At 43.8% G+C, this 17,898-nt stretch overlaps 1 long non-coding RNA gene across 2 annotated transcripts in view; it reads left to right on the forward strand.

Annotated features, from left to right (window-relative positions):
* The window catches only part of LOC115097934, a 120,341-nt gene extending 102,537 nt beyond the window's left edge, over window positions 1-17,804 (forward strand). The window contains exon 6 of one of the 2 annotated variants that reach the window (XR_003858369.1): window positions 17,629-17,804. This is a non-coding gene — a long non-coding RNA (uncharacterized LOC115097934). Of the gene's footprint in view, window positions 1-13,278; window positions 13,339-17,628 lie in introns of those variants that run through there. The other variant, XR_003858368.1, reaches the window with a different exon arrangement.
* Window positions 17,805-17,898: the final 94 nt, after the last annotated feature.

The raw sequence follows: 17,898 nt of genomic DNA on the forward strand, positions 1-17,898 counted from the left end.
ATTAAGTTGACTTAGATAATAACCACCGCTATTACTAGCAACAGTAACATGCAATAGACTTAGTTTTTGGTTACTTGCCAGTTTCTTATGGCCTGGATTGGCCACTGTTGGAAACAGGATGCTGGGCTTGATGGACCCTTGGGCTGACCCAGTATGGCATGTTCTTATGTTCTTATCATTTTCTTTTTCTTGGCCCCAGAATCACAGTTTCTCCAGATGTGGCAAAGGCCACACGACAGCATGGTAAATCTTTTTTGGAGAAGTTTCATTCAGATCAGCCCAGTGTCGTGCAGTGCTAAGCACTCAAATTTCCCTCTCATGCAGTTCCTGTGAGAAAATTTTCCATTTTCCCCCTCTCATGTGCCCTCTTCCCACATCACTCTCAAGCTTTGAAAAGCAGAATGGTCATATATCCATACAAGACACTACCTCAACACAAAGTTTGAGCACAGTGAAGCTATTTAAAAGTTACAGGGCCGGCGGAAGCACTAGATGAGCTAGGCCTGGGCCTAGGGTGGTGACCATTAGGGGGCGCAAGCAGCGGTGGCAAAGAGGCGTGGGGATTCAAATCTTTACTCCTCTTTGCTGCTGCTCGCGAGCCATGTGGGGCCGCAGCCACTCGCAAGAGGTAGGAGTTGGGGCTGCAACCAGGGTGGGGGTCTGGAACGAGGGAGGGGTTGTCGGCGTGACCAGGGGGTCACCTAATCCCTTTGCACCGGCCCTGTGTACATACAGAAACATCCAAACTGGATCGCACACAGACATTTAGTACCATATGATCATCCTCCCTTCATACACCACCGAGGCTATGGTATGTATGTGCTTGTACAATACTTTTATCTAAAGTGATTTACAGCATAGTTACATAAGTAATAATATCTATTATTTATAACCAGTAATCATTCAATCTGCCTCAGAAGGATGGTAAATCCATCCACTATGCTGGAATTTGACCAGATGAACATCAGGTTTACACAGATGTTATAGACAGATGCTTTTGACAGCAGAGTCATCCCTCAAGCCTAAGGCCATGTAACACAGTCATTTAATCATTTATACTGAACACTGTTGTGGTTGTCCTCATTACTGGGAGCCTCAGAGGGGTTTCTTTTGTCACTAGTAATAACCATGTGCTAAAATATGCATTGTGTGCTTCTGGAAACTGACACAGTCTTAGACACGCATCGAAGTGTTGGACTGATAATATATACAGTGTGTACATCAGGAGCCTATACCAAAATCACGACTAGAAAGGCCACGAATAACTGACCCCCAGTCTTCTCTAATTACAGAGTAAGCCCTGACATGTTCACGCCCCAAAAGCACTTATCAAAAGTGCTCCAGAGTGGCTTATCATGCACCATTCCACACAAGAAAACACAGCTGTAAAACAACACTGCTTCCTACTTGCAGAGAAAAAAAAATTGCATATATATTTCAACAATTAGAAACCTGCATTCAATCCACACTAGATTTTTACATGTTGGAAGTGCCTGAGGATGACGGGGTAATTTTTTTGTGATGATCCACCTATTCCATAAACATACACATGCAATTATACTACCAAATAACCTTTTGGTTTGCCACCTGATCCATTCTGAATTTTCTGAACATGTCGAAGAGGGACATCTAGATTCTGACAGGGCATATTTTTCAGATCCACTTATTAGTTTTCAGTTTTGCATTTGATCCTCACCACAAATGTTTTTTTTCTAGATGCACATAGACATGTTGATGCAGGGCCAGTGTGTCCACTAGGCAAACTTAGGCGGTCGCCTAGAGAATCGACCCTTAGGGGGTGCCAAAGAGAAGCCAGGTGGTGCCACGAGTAGAGCTGCTCAAGGCAAAGAGGAGTAGAGATTCATCGGGCTGGGAGCAGCGCGTGCTCCTTGCGGCCCTGAGAAGCACACAATGGGTGGGGCGAATGAGATAGGAGGAGTCGGGCCCGAGAGCAGCGGGGGTGGCGCAAACAGGGGTATGTGTGCGGCACAGCATGAACGGGGGGCGGGGGGGATAGGGGCAAGGCAGAAGTTGCCTAGGGCACCTACTACCCTTGCACCAGCCCTGCGTTGATGGCAAGTGAATGTGGTTTCTGGAAAGTAGGCTCCATTTGTTCTGTGTCGAACGTCTAGTTAAAAAGGGAACAGAAGTGTCAACATTGGAATTCCTGTTAAGCAGCTACGTATAGCTTAGCTAGGAGGCGATACCAGACAATAGCCCACAAGGATGCTCCCAACTTCCAAGTAATATTCTCAGCTAGACTGTGGTAAAAAGGTGACATATGTCATGAGGGGCCAGAGAAATGTATTGAAATGGCTACGTTTTCTTTTCAGAACATGAGTGAAAAAATGTCTTGCATTTCCTTTCCATAGCGCCTGCTTCATTAGTGAACTGCATCCCCAGGTTTAATTTCTCCAGCCTGTATTTTGTTTGCTTTTAAATACAGACCAAGAAAACTGTATTCATTTTTTCACTCCCCTCAGCTTCCTATTATTGCAGCAAGGAGGCAGAATTGTGACTGTAAAAAGCACATTATGACCTCCAACTTGCAAGCCAAAGAAAGAAACCAGTGCTATGAGCTGCAAAGTTGCAAGACATAGCTATCTTAAAATAAATTTGCCACTAATTATTAAAATGTAAGCTGAGTCACCCCTCATGAGACAGAGACATACAGGGTTTCTTCTGCATAGCAGTGCAAGAACAGAAGAAAAGGGGTGGCACGTGCCAGACATTGAAGCAACAGTACTGTAATCCTCAGGATAGGATTGTCACCTAGCTGGAATCTGGGCTGACCTGGTCACTACTTATTACACGGGGCTAGCGACTGACAGAACTTCTAACCCAGCAACTATGGCTACAGACAATCTGACCGGTGACTTGCCTCCTCACACAAGGCTGGGCACATTCCTGCTTAGTGCAATGTAACATAGTCATTTAATCATTTATACTGAACCCTGTAGAGGTTGTCCTCTTTACTGGGAGGCTCAGAGAGGTCTCCGTCAGAGTTTCCTCCTTCTCATTTATAACAAATTTTACATTATAAAGAATATTCAAAAGTACAGTCTGCTGAGGCAAAAATAACACTTACAACCTGCATATCATATTTACATGCACTCCTGTGATGCCAACCAGAAAACTCTGCAAAAAAGACACTCAGAACTCCTATGGAATTAGACTTTTTGTAATGCATGCTGGGTGTGGGCTTGGCCCTCAGAAAGCCATGAACAAACAGAATTACCATTACAATATAGTAAATCTTCCACACCAAAACAACTCTAACAACCTTATCTATGAAAAAGCATCACTGCACATATTATACCAGGTCCTAGAACACCAATAAAAGCTCTTACTTGGAAACCAGGCTGATATAGATCCCTACAAAGAAATTACATGCTAGCAAAATACCTCACCTGAGTCACATATGCAGAACACAGAGAGACCCTGACCAAATACAGAATAAAGAGATCAGAAAGTATAAACAGAAACGTGCTGAGAAGAACTGAACTGGAACCCACACCAAGCTAGTCTCTACATACAGAGCAATAATGGAAAAACAGAAACTTACCATTCTTCATAAAACATTAAATAATAAAATCAAGAAATATAAAACAACAATAAAGTCATATTCATAAAAAGAATATTTCAAACCAGTAAATGAATAGAATATCGAAAATTTCCCAAATATCAAAACAATATCTCAAAAATCTGATGAATATAAAATCCAATTTAAAAATGTTCAATTCCCCCCCCCCCCCAAAAAAAAAAAATTTCAAAAGAGCAGAATCATCAAATTACACCCAATACTTACAACCAATAAGGATTGCTCTCCATACCTGGAATCTGATTTCCAGTCACCCTGAGATTGTCGTGAACTGGGGGAGGTAGGGCACACAAATTTTATTTTCTCTCTCACAGACATGAACAAAAACACATTCATTCTCTCACATGCTCACTCTCTCTTTTTTTTTTTTTTTGCCAAAATAATTTTTATTAACAAAGGAACAGTCCCTCAGTAAACAGTTACATGAATACACTCTTCAAAATATACAAACATGAATTGTGCCAGTAAAGTCAGTAAGTACAGAGCACCAAAATTTGTGGGAGCATGTACCCTTGTCAACCTTTGAAGAGTAACCTGCTCCCACCCCTTCACTACCCACCCCCACCATATCCCCCCATCCCAGTAACCAATAACTCATCCACACATACCAGAATCATTCCACAATCAGACCACACACCACCACCATACTGACCCTACTCATCCCCTTCCCTACCCCACCTACCCAGAGGACCATGTAGACCTATAACCAGTATTGAGAAGTCCATCCTGTAACTCTTGTGGGAAAAGATCAAAACAGGCAGCCCAACAAGCAGTATAAATTGTATCTTTCTTCCGCTTGCTGGCTAAGAAGTCCAGTCTTTCCAGCTGTAGAAGGAATGCCATTCTACTAAACCAGGCGGCAAGTGTTGGCAACACTTTCAAATCTGTCCAATCCGCCAATATAGTTCTGCACGCCAGCAAGACAGCCTTTTTCTCAAATTTCATTTTTGAGCTGGTCCCGGGAAGAGCACGAGGTAAAGAGCTGGTCAGGAGCACCCGCCCCGTGTTAGATATAACAGTAGTTGTACTATTCGCAATAATATCCAGGACGGACATCCAAAAGGACTGTAATAATTCACACTCAAAAAGGAGATGGAAGAGCATGCCTTCCGTTTTACCACACTTAAGACATAAAGGTGAGAGAGCGAGCTTCATCCGGAACCGACAAACATCATCGCAGTATAAATTGTGCAGAATTTTGAACTGTACCTCTCTGAGACTTAAATCTGGCAATTGTTTATGGATGGCTGTAAAGTGCGCTGCCATCTGTTGAGCTGAAATGGGGGAGTCCAAAGTAGAGGACCATCGTGCAGCCAGACAGTCCAGATTGCTAGCTGGTCGCATCTTAAGTCCCAATTTTTTCCAGCCGGTGATAGTATTGGCAAGGTACGCTACATCAAACACTTTATTAGCAAAGTCCATTTCAGCCACCAGCTCCGCCGTCGAGCACGAAAATGATCTCGCATAATGTCGTGCCTGTAGATAGGCGTAAAACTGGCACATTGGCAATTGAAAAGCGTGGGCAAGGGTGGCGAAGTCCAATAACACATGAGATTCCGGATCATACATATGAAATAGAAAAACCACTCCATTGCCCGCCCATGTCTGGAAAACAGCGCCACTGTCCCTCCCCGGCAAAAAATCTACATTACCCAACAGGGGCATCAAAAGGGAAGCGACGCCGGCTCGCCCTCCAAGTTTGTGGAGCCATCTCCAAGCCCTGATGCAGGGATATAACAGCGCCTTTGGATAATTAACAGGGCAACGCGCACCCGGGCATTGCTGAATAATGCTCAGTGGGGATCCGGGGGCAACTATACTAGTTAATAAGCCAGGCTCACAATACTTATAGGTCCCCGTAAGCCACTCCCCCATGAACCTTAATTGGCAGGCCGCATTATACAGCCGAAAATCTAGCATATTTAGTCCTCCTTGTTCCCGGGGACGTTCCAATACTGTATAAGCAAGGCGGGCCTGCTGCCCCTTCCATAAAAAGCGCTGTATGCTAGAGTGCAGGCGACGTATATCTGCGACTGTCACTCAACAAGGTACCATATGCAGAAGATACAGGAGCTTTGGCACAAGCACCATTTTAAGCAACGCACACCTACCAAACAGTGACAATGGGAGAGGAGTCCATGGTTGTAGAGATGCCTGAAGGCGGGCAATACAGGCAGCGATATTAAGATTATATAGACAATCTAAATGCCGTGGGATCCATACTCCTAAGAATTTAATTTTCCCCAGGGCCCAATGGAAGGGAAAGGGACCTCCCCAGTTAGCAGGTAACCAGTCATTTAAAGTTAAGGCTTCTGATTTAGAATAATTTATAGTAAGGCCAGCCACCGTCTGAAACTGATTAAAGAGATTAACAATGACAGGTACACTGGTCCGGCGCTTCCCCACAAACAACAAAATGTCGTCCGCAAATAAAGCCATTTTTAAAGGATGCCCCCCCACGCTAATCCCGCTGAACTGTTGCTCGCCACGAAGAAGGATGGCAAAAGGTTCCAATGCCAGCACAAAGAGTAAGGGGGATAGAGGGCATCCTTGACGGACCCCGCAATACAAGGCAAAAGGACTCGTAGGTGTTCCATTCAATAGGATCGTGGCACTGGGATTGCTATATAGAATTCGTAACCACTGCAGAAAGTCACACGTAAAGCCAAATCTCTGCAGTGCCCAAAACATGTTATCCCAGGATAGGGAATCAAAAGCCTTTTCGGCGTCCAGGCTAAGGATCAGGGCTTCCGCTTTTGGCTGGTAACTAAACGCCAATAACCACCGTACATTCCGAACTCCCTGCCGACCCTTAACAAAACCTGTTTGATCCCCATGAATAAGTGATGGCAAGATATTATTTAGCCTGGACACCAAAACAGCCGCAAAGATTTTGACATCAGTATTTAACAATGAAATGGGGCGATAGGAACCTACCTCCAAAGGGTCTTTCCCTAGTTCAGGAAGTACCACTATAACAGAATGATTGGAGAGCTCAGATATGTGATTGGAGCGCATTATAATAATTTTGCAAGGGCATTAGGACAGTAGATTGTAAAATTTTGTAAAATTCAGAGCCTAATCCATCCTGCCCCACAGCCTTACCTAACTTTAAGAGGTGTATCACAGCAAAACTTTCCTGAGTGGTTATAGGGCTGTCAGTCACGGCCACTGAATCATTCTAAAAAGAGCATCCGCGGTCCCCACATCCATAGATTTATCCCCATACAGTGCCGTATAATAGTTCAAGAAACGCTGCACAATAGCTTCCGGTGAGGTTTGATGGATCCCCTGACTGTCTCGTATACCCACCACTGATGCCCTCTGACCTCGCGGCCTTACTAGGTGAGCCAGGAGGCGGCTCGCTCTATTACCATACTTATAGAGCTAGTATTGATAGTATCGAGCAGATTTAGATGCTCGCTGGTGGAGTAAATAATTTAAGGCTTCCCGGGCCTTGTCCACCTGAGAGTTTGCCTCCGGCGTCATCATTAACATGTGATGTTTCTGGGCATATTTGAGGACCTCTATTAACCGCAAACACTTGGCCACGTAACCTATACAAGCCCCCCTCATAACTGCCATTCCCGCCTCCCATACCGTCACAGGGGTGACATCAGCAGTATTATTGATGTCCATATAATCTTTCCAGCAGCCCTGAAGATATAAGTGAAATTGCTTATCTAAATATAGATCCGGTCGCAGGCGCCACGAGAACGGAGGTCTGGCTTGGTGACCACATCGTAGTACCATGGTCACCGGGGCATGGTCAGAGAGGGAAATGGTACCAATGCTTGCATCAGTCACCTGGGAAAAACAGCAATCTGAAACTAGTAAATAATCTAGTCAAGAATATGTATGATGCGGGTTAGAGAAAAATGTATAGTCGTCTGGATGTAAAACTCTCCAAACGTCCAGTAACCGCAGTTCCCAACATAATAAATTTACTCCCATATCCTGATCCGATCCAGAAACATGTTTTGGGGGGGTTAGCATCCAATTGCTTATTGGCAACTATATTAAAGTCTCCACCTACAGCTATCGTGCTGTCGGAATAAGCTGCCAGTAAGCTCACCAACATAGTAAAAAAGGGCTGGGAGTAGACATTTGGGGCATACAAATTACAAAATACTACTTTTTGGTGATATAAAGTTCCCACTACTATGAGATATCTTCCCTCCACATCTTGATATGTGCGCGATAAATGAAATGGTAAATTTTTATTTATGAGGATGGCAACCCCTCTCCTACGCAATGTGTATGAGGAATAGTCCACCCAATCCCTTCTTAATTTAACATGTTCTTTATTGTCTAGGTGGGTTTCCTGCAAAAATACCACCTGAGCTTTCAACCTTTTAAACAGCGTGAGAGCTTTTGCCATTTAATAGGAGAGTGAATGCCATCCACATTCAGCGAGACAATCTTAACTTGTGCCATTACCCACCCCGACAATCTAAAGTAACTCTAGGAGGAGGCCCAAACTGGACTCCCAGAAAAGAGAAGAAGAACATCTCCAAGGCCTCCTAGCCTAGGCCCCGGAGAAAAAGGAATCCATATTCTACTTTGCCTGGTCCTAACTTTTGGTCTAAATCTACAAACAACAGCCCTCTCATCCTCCCCCCCCCCCACCCGACCCCTACCCCACAACCTAGTATCCACATCCCCCAACAGCCATACCAATCGCACACCATACACCCATAGAAACCATACACACCAGAGCTCCAAGAGGCTCAAGGCATGCCCCATCCCTAGTTTGTACTCTGGATGTTAAGGCTTCCCCCCTCCAGCCCCCTTCACCTCCCATGTATCCTGGTGAGGGGACAACCAGCAGGATCATGGCTCACCATCAGCCATTATAATCAAGTAAAAGGTGCATCCCAAGGACTCCAGGATAAGTGTGTCCGTTCCCTGCTGCTCCAGTTCCGAAATGGTAGAGGTCTTCACTGATATCTAAAGACTACAATCCTTGTTAGTAAGAGTATGTTCGAACGGCTATGGTCCGGAACGGAAGTGAAAAGGAGAAATCCATTGGGTGCGGGACATGACAGTGCATGGTGCAATTCCCGAGGCCTCATCCAACCAGCTTTCCATCGATTATATATTAGGTTATGTAAACAGTCTGAACACAGAGCTGCAGCTCCATAACTCAAAACTTAGTAGAACTGCGGAATTGAGAACCAAAAACAGTTTAGATCCACTACTCATTCCCTGCTAGCTGCCGGCAAAGTCTTTAAAAAGCCATCTGCTTCTTCCTTAGAGTGGAAAAATAAGACTTTGTTAGCATGATAACTCGCAGCTTCGGCAGGTATAGTAGAGCAAAGTTGATGCCACATTTGTGCAGCTCAGTACAAGCCAGTGCGAGGACCTTCCTCTGGGCAGCGGTGCTAGCGGAGAAATCATTAACAGCAGCAAATGGTGAGCCTGGTATTCTACCGTGGCTATCTGCTGATAGGCTCTCATCAATTGCGTCTTATGGGCCCAATTCAAGATACGTGCCATTACAGGCCGTGGCTGGGTATTACCCTCCCTGTGCGGTCCGATCCGATGTACTCTTTCACATTGTAAGCGCTCACCATCTAAGGCCAGCCCAACCTGTTGTGGCAGCCATTCTTCAAACAACTGTTTTAGTTCACCGTCCTTTACTGTTTCCAGCAAGCCAGTAATTTTCAAATTATTCCATGTGCCATGATCCTCTTGTTCCTCTAATTTTGCTAGTAGATCGCGCTCCCGGGTCTGCAGATCTGCCACGTGGCATTCTGATTCCGAAAGACGGTCCCCTAAGACCGAGAGAGTGCTTTCGGCCATGTCCAGCCGCTTTGAGTGTTCCTCGATTGCAGTTTTAATGTCTTCCATTGAGGACTGAAGCTTGATTAGACACCCATCCAGAGCAGCAGTAACCCTCTGTGAAAGTTGCTGCAGGGCCTCCTCCATGAAGGAGGCCATCACTGGCTCCCCGGCCGCAGCTGTCGCCATCTTAGCCGTATGCGGAGGGTGTGTATGTCGATCAGAGGTATTCTGGGAACTCCTATGCTTTTCTGTGCACTTTCCCTGTGCCCGAAGAAATTAGCGCCTACCTTTGGGTAGGCTAGGTCCTCGATTGGACCCGCGTGTCCAATCGAGGGTTAACAGTGCGCTCCACGGTGGTGCGATCGCTGCCGGCTAGCGCAGGACCACCCCCCCCCCCCCCCCGTTTTCGCCCCCCCGTTAGGACTGATTCACAATGGTCCTGCGCTAGCCGGCAGCGATCGCACCAAATAACTACACCATAAAGGTGTAGTTATTCGGCGCGAAATGACAGTGAAAAGCATGCGTGCTTTTCGCTGTCTGGGAAATCTTCATGGCGTCGGCCCGTCTCCTCCTCTTCCGGGGCCAGCTATTGCACGTGTGCGATAGCTTTAGAAAATGACCCCCTTAGCTGGATAACAGCCCTTTGCCCTGAAACACACCTGACATAGCCAGATACTTTTAGCTGGATAACAATTTATCCAGCTACCTCAGAGGAAATGAGACAGGTGGATTTTAAATACTGGTGTTTGTTCAGCTAAGTGCGAAACAATCAAACAAAGTGCTGAATGTTGACCTGTGGGATAGCCGAGTAAAACTTTCTAGGCTGGAGGCATGTATCCAACCATCTTCTTAAAGGCCCTCCTTTCTATACTTCCTTTTTTTAAAGCATAAATCAACATACACCATATGTAGACTGCTTACTTCTAGCAGTGTACTCACAGATTTACCGTAGGACAGAGAAGTTTCAGGAACTGCCTTCTGCTGGAAAAGCATGGCCTTCTGTTCCTAGCTGGGGCTCACCCTCTTATCCTGGTCAGCAAGGTCCCGCCCACAGAGCTCTCTCTCTGTACGGATCTTAAGGTGGACCAGGCTAGGTACCTGGTTGTGAACAGGTTAAAGAAGGGGTATAGGGCCACTCTTTTATAGGACCTCTGACTCTGAAAAATCTCATCTTGCCTAATTCTTGGTTCCCTATCCTTTTCAGGTTAACTTTCTTGTGTGTCCAAAATAAAACCAATATTTCTTATATATTTTGAGTGAAAAGTTTTTGACTAGTTATGACTATGCTCCTCCTTTTTAAAAAAATGTGATGAGCTCCCAGAACTGTATTTCCTGGGAGTGTGTTCTGGATCAAGGTTCAAGTACATCACCTGAGCTGTGTGAGGCAGTACTAGAATAATTGAAGATGCCAGTGTAATGTAGCCATTCTAGCATGTAATTGCAAACTAGGGAAATTGGCCTTTCAAAAATACCCACTTTTTTTTTTTAATTTTCATTTCTGTTAAACAACCCCCCCCCCCCCCCACAACAACAAAAAACAAATAGGCTTTCCAGAGGCCCTACAAGACATCTAAGGGGCCAGGGCTTACCAAGCTCAGCCAGGGCCCTCCAATTCCTCCATCTCGCTCCTTAAAGGAAACATTGGGGCTTGGGTCTAACCTACTGGGCTGAGCCAGGTCCAGTTGGGACTGCCCCAGTCCCCTTCTATCCCTTGGAACATTGGCTGGGGCTGGGGAACCTCCTTGCTCCCACTTACCCCCTTGTGTGGGGTCCAGAATGTGAAAAGAGTAGGAGTGATGCCCACTTGCTCCTGCCCTGCCTTCCATAGATTATAAATGTTGCTGGCAGCCTGGACATTGATGTCAAAGTGATGTTAAGGGCCCTGTAGATGTCTTGAAAGGTTGAAGGGACTTGCTTAGTTTTGGGGGCGTTTTGAATGCTTTTTTTTGGTTCAGAAAACGATCCAGACTGTTTAATATGTATATTTTTTTTTAACTGAAAAAAAGATCCACCCTCAGAAAAAAAAAACAAAGTAAACCAAAAAATCTTTGGGCTGCACATCCCTACTGAAAACCAAGAGACTCCAGATTGATTTTCTGATTACTCTATGAAATTGATCAAGTCGCCTGATATTGTCATGGTAAAATGCAAAGTGTAAAATCTTTGGAAGAATGGAATTTTAACCATGCTAATTAATTTTTCACTGTGCTTTGGACATTCATTTAACAACATTTTTAAAGAAGTATGCAGGTGAGAATTGCCAAAGATGTAGGATTAATAAGGGGAGTGAGGTGAGGACTCTGCCAGGGGTGTACAGAGCCACATGATGGAAGTCCTGCAGTGTGTTCAATTCCAGAGAAAAGTTCTCATTTTCCACTTCCATGGGCACCACATTTGTATCAAACAGCAAATCCCCTTGCTAATACTATGCATACTCATACTACTTTTATTCCTTCTTATTTTTCATATGGTAAAAATTCACCAGAGAACTGATGCAAAGAACAGAAGCCTCTCATACATTTTTCACTTATGGTCCATTTCTCAGAGTAGATTTACTGTGGAATGAGTACAGTATAATTCTCCCAGAGGAGCAGAAAGGTCCTGCATGGATTCCTAGAGTAATGAGAGAGATAAGTCTACAGCTCTCCTTTGTAATCAACACAATGATTTGGAGAAATGTAGGGGACCCATTGCTTAAATCATGAAGTCTCAGCCATCAGTAGCAGTAAGACTACACTCTAGATGTGTCCGGAATAAAATTGCTCTATTCCTAGGGATATATTCTACAACAAATAGTCCCATCAGTAAGTAAATCACCACTAAACACACCTCCTCTGGCAAAGCCCCTCTTCTTCTACCATCTACTTCAACAGCCTTTCAGCTTAGCGGACCAAGGGACCCCGATGGTGTGGAGCTAAAGGCACTATGGCTTTCCCCAACCACTGAAAGTGTAAAGAATCAAGAGGCCAAATACCCACCTGACAACATCCACACACCTACCAACCACCCACTTCCCAAAGATCACTATCAGACTACTGCACAAAATCACAGAGCTGCTCAATACCAGACTGGTAAATATGAAATTCCAGATGATACACAATGCTATCAACAACCAACATCTAGATATCGTAGGATAGCTGAAATGTGATAGGACAAATCTGGAGAATCCCACTGCATAAACTGCTCTCAACAGGTTTCACCATTCAACATCAAACCAGGCCAGAGAGGCATGGAGGAAGAGTGGTAGTTCTGATGCAAGAATAAATTAAGCTACGCCGAGTCCCCCTTCCCAAGGTATCAAACTCAAAATACCTGTTAGTCTAAATTGGGGATGAGAACTCAACAGGGTTACTTGTGGTCTACTGAATACCTCACAACAACACATCATCTGTGTGAGAGAGGTATCTTGAGTTTCCCTGTGCTAGATATCATGGGTGACTTTAACCTGGATTCTAATACTGCTGATTTCCTCAACACTATGACATTCCTAGGGTTTACACATGTGAAAAAATCTCCAGTTCATGAGAAGTGGCACCTGCTAGACCTGGTGTTCTAAATGGAAGTTAACATCCCAGAGCACCAGGCTGGCAGCATTTATTTCTTTGTAACCCCCTAACGGGGTGCATAAAATGATAGAATGGGGTTTCCCTATTGAATAAGGGTCATCTCTTCCAATTTTATTTTTGTGGGTTCAAAATTAGTTCATGCATATGGTGAAGTGGACCCGTGTAGTGACCAACTGGATACCACAATAACCACACTTTTTTTTTCCCTGACTGGACAAGGAAGATTCTCCTTACTCCTCTCAATGAACTCCAGTCTTGAACATTTCACAGTGCTAGCCAAATAAATGCAGGCAACATCTTCTAATTGGATGTTCCTTCCTTTAGGTCTGCTTGTTCCCAAGAGGTTAGGAATGGGCCCTCTCAGTTATCAGACCCACATTTCGGAATGCCATTCATTTGGAGATTAAGTTCATTCAGGAGTGAAATTGTTCAGGTAAAAGCTTAAAGCTTTTTATTTGAAGAAGCTTTCAAATGTTTTTTAATGATGTTTATAATTATGATGTTTTAATTGTGAGTTGTGTATTGCATTATATGTGTGGGGTTTTTTTTTATACATTGTTGGAATGTTTATGTTGGCTGGAACCCGCCTAGCATAACCATGTTAATAGGTATGTTATAATATTTAAATAAATAAATAAATAAAATGATCATCATAATTAAACTTCCAAACACTCTTCTTTATTATCTGGCTTGTCTAACCAGCAAGTATTTAAAATGGATATGATTCAACTATGTACATAGATTCGAACACAATATCAATGCTGAATTTATCAGAAGTTCATGGGCTTTCTGCAATCAGGGGAACATTACAATTATCTTCCATCGTTATTAGATACACCTGCTAGAGTTATTTGAGACTCTACTGTCCCTTATAAACTTTATTCAAACCCATGACTGTTTAAGGGATTGGGTCCCCGGTACCCATTTTAAAATTCACATCCATAAAGGGCCAAATCCAACTTTTCATCTCACATAGCTTTAATCACACCTCCTATGGTCTCTGACTTTTAATACTGGTGACCACACCACCTTCCTCCCAGTGCAGTTTCCCTGGATCACTGCACATCAAGGACATTTTGTGGCACTCCTCTGCTTGAACTTCCTACACTCTTGAAATCCTGCTTTTCACCTTTTAGGTAGTTCCTCAGGGGGAGGAAAACCACTCCATTCTATGGCCATTATGCAATCCACTCCAACACTCTGGAAAGCTCCTCAGGGTAAGGAGGAAACCTCCCGTTCATGGCCTCGGTCCTATCCCCTTGAGAGGAAGAAATCCTACAGGGTCCTACTCCCCTTGGCCTCTCAGACTGCATACAGATGATCACATAGCTTGGAAGTACCCAAAACCCCACCCTATACTCAAAAGGGCAGGATATGAAAAAGGACAAAATCTTGCCAAAACTCCATGTTTTTATACCTCCCACTTCCCTTCATCAGCCAAACACATAGCCCAAATATTTAAGGGGGCACATACTATTCTCCCAAACTTCCCATCATCACAATGCTCACTGTATAAAACCTATCCAGTGGTTGTTTACTAGTGCTACCATAACAGATCTATAAAATATTTCTTTCAAACATGGTTAATATGGCATAAGGGGGTCTCCTCCACCCAGAATCTCTTTTATAGGTACCAAGCTCAAAGGGAGGCACCACAATTGAAGTCTCCCTATATATTTATTTAATAAAATGTATGAATCACTTTCCAGATTTTCTTTAAAATCACCTCAAAGCGATATATAAAGTACTCTAAAACATAAAATACAATACAATAACTATAAAACAATTTAAATACAAAACAAAGCATTGTGATAATACCATCATCATGGATCAACAACTCTGTAACAAGTTTTCTTTAAACAATGACCTCAAGCAGGCAGGCCCTTAGAGAATCGTAAAAGAGACTTGAGACAAAAAAAAGTTCGATGTCTGAGAACGTCCTACAGGCCCTAGAATATCCCCTTGTGAATGAATCACTAACATCAGTGACAGTTCAGGTAGATAGTTATTTATTTATTTATTTTTAACTTTTCAATACCTACGCTCCTGTAAGCATACAATCACATCGGTTTATATGTGAAATGCACATTTAGCAGAGGCACTGGAGAACATTGACACACTAAAGAAAACTGTGTCCCACATATAAATGCTTTCCATGTTACATTCCAGAACTCTGCTCCCAAAAACACATAGGCTAAAAACTAGAATGAAGATGGAGCAAATCCCACCTGGAAGAGGACACATTAAATTGTAGGTCAAACATGCGCCATTTCACAAAGCTATAACAGCAGCCAAAAAAAACTATTTTTCCCCTTGTATTGAACAGGCCTGATATTCTTCCAAGAGGCTCTTTGAAATAGTAAATGACGTTCTTCTACCTCTTCTACAAGAGAGCCAATTCACTCTTTCAGTATTAATTTTGCTTCCTACTTTGTCAACAATATTAAATGTCTCTGACAGAACTTCCAAAGCAACCCTAGTCCTTTTCAGACAACTTAGAGGAATGGGAGTATGCTCTCTCCAGTAATAGAAGAGGGTTTTGCAAAGATTTTGAGTGACCTATGACTGACTTTCTGCCCCCTGAACTGATGCCCATCTAGGCAAGTGAATCTAGCAAGTTGGGCCCTCTCAGAAAGGGACAAACAATTGTGAGCTCATCTTTCTTAGAAGAGCTGCTACTAGCAGCACTAAAAGAACCATGCTATGCTCCCTAATAAAAACCCTATTTTGACCAGGATAAACTTGAAAACTGCCACCCCATATCAAACATTCCCTTTGCAAGGAAACTGAAAGAGGAGGTCAGTGCCTGGCTATAAAATGCAAACTGGCTTGATCTGTGGCAATCCAGCTTCAAACCTGGATATGACAAGAGAACACGCTAGGGGGCTGACTTCAGTCCTGGTAATACTAGGGGATACATATTCAAAGCCATTCAGAGAGATAACTCACAAGTTATCCATCTAAATGGATTAAATGGCATATTGAGCCTATTATCCAGCTAAATTATAGCCGGATATGTTGTTATCCTGCTATAATTTAGCCGGATATAAAAGGGGCATTTTTGGGGCATTCCTGGGAGGGGTCCTGTTATCTGGCTAATTTAGCCAAATATTGGGTATATCCGGCTAAGTTAGCTGCATAACTTTGGACCTGCTGGAAGCAAGGGGGCTGGATAACTTTGAATTTAACCAGATATATCAAAGAAAAGAATATATCCAGTTAAGTAATATTCCCCTAAAAAAAAAAATGTGGCCTGTCCCTTTCCTCTCTCTCATCATCTGACTTGCCAAGGCCCTAACGAAGCCAAACTAGTTCCCCCCCGCCCCCCAAAATGGGCCGTTCAATGTAAAAATGGAAATTGTTGCCACCGGGAGTCCCCCCTGCCCCCCCCCCCCCCTTTCTGACTTTCCCTTATAAATAAGAGGCTACCGCGATCCACTAAACATCCTACTGAATATGAACCTCAAAATATCTCAGCAGCTTTTTACACTGTGATTCACACAGTTTTGTTCTCATGGCTAGTAGAGGGTGGTAAAAGTGGCAAAATGCTAGCCTGTTTCAACTACTATCTATCTGACAGGCAAAAGGCTATACTGTTTGTGGATTCCTTATCCACATTGTTCTATCACTGATTATATCCTTTGGCTTAAAATTCTACACTTACATGAACAATGTACTGCTTCTTCTACTCAACGACACAGACCAAACAACAGCTATGGGAAAGTTAACAGCATGTCTTACTGTTCAAGAGTGTGCAAAAAAGAAATAAACTACACTTGAACCCAAACAAAACAAAGATTCATTGGGTTCATAATGTAAGCAGGAAGGTCCCCGACATTAAAATCCTATTAGCAAACTGTGGCCTTCCCCTAAACTAACAGTCAGGAGCCTCAAGATCTTGCTAGACTCAACCTTAACTATGCTTATCCAAATCCAGTTGACATTCAAAAGCTGCCTCTTTCACTGGTGTCAATTGTAGAACTCCATCCTTTCACTGAAAGGATGAATTTGATCACCATGGTCCATGCCATAATAACCTCAAAATTAGATTTCTGTAAGGCACTAACTATATAATGGACTGACATCAAAGGGGGTACACGGCTCCAGCTCAATCAGAATGCTGCAGCTCAAATGCTAGAGGGTTGCAAGAGACAAGATCATAACACAAGATCACAAACTATACTATATACAGGGCCAAATTTTAAATCCTTCAAGGCCCTGAGAGGAATAGGTCCAGATTACCTGTAGGACCAGCTTTCTTTCTATACTCCTACCAGGCTTTTAGGGTCCTCCCCAGGAGGCTCCTTAAGCACTGCAGTGACAAATAAATCAAAAGATCCTATAAATGCCTACAGGTTTTCTTGGGTGTTACCCCTACCCTCTGGAACTCTCTCACACATGAGCTTTATTAAATCCAAGATTATCTCAATTTCAGGAAGTGCATGAAAGCATGGCTCTTCTGTCAGACCTGGGGTGATGTTAAATGGCTAGCTCTTCACACCCTGCCCAGATGAGCTGGACACCAACAAGTTTTCAGGGCTCTAATCTCCTAACTCTTGAAATCTCTCTGCTTGTAACATCTCTGAGGCCCATGGTTACAATGACCTACTTGCTGTGTGATCTCTAGTTATTTAAGTTGTTCTTACCTCTGGTTGTTTTCTTGTTTACTTACAGTGTTGTTGTTATGACCACCGGCCGCGGCTGTCCGCGGCAGGCTCAACTCACATCATGTCATGGCTGGCTCTCCAACTCCAGTGCTCTCGCGGCGGTGGCCAGTCACCGCCGCCACGCTCCTCCCGGCTCTCTCCGTTCCACATGGTGGCCGGTACGCCACCGACCAGCGCCCCAATCCTGGGTCTCTCTAGGCACGCGCGCTATCTGCTCTTCATTTAAAGGGCCTTTGGCGGGAACTCCGGGTGTGTCCCGGCTGATGACATCATTGAC

Source organism: Rhinatrema bivittatum, chromosome 8 (assembly GCF_901001135.1).
Source record: "Rhinatrema bivittatum chromosome 8, aRhiBiv1.1, whole genome shotgun sequence".
In the NCBI taxonomy this organism is placed as follows: Eukaryota; Metazoa; Chordata; class Amphibia; order Gymnophiona; family Rhinatrematidae; genus Rhinatrema; species Rhinatrema bivittatum.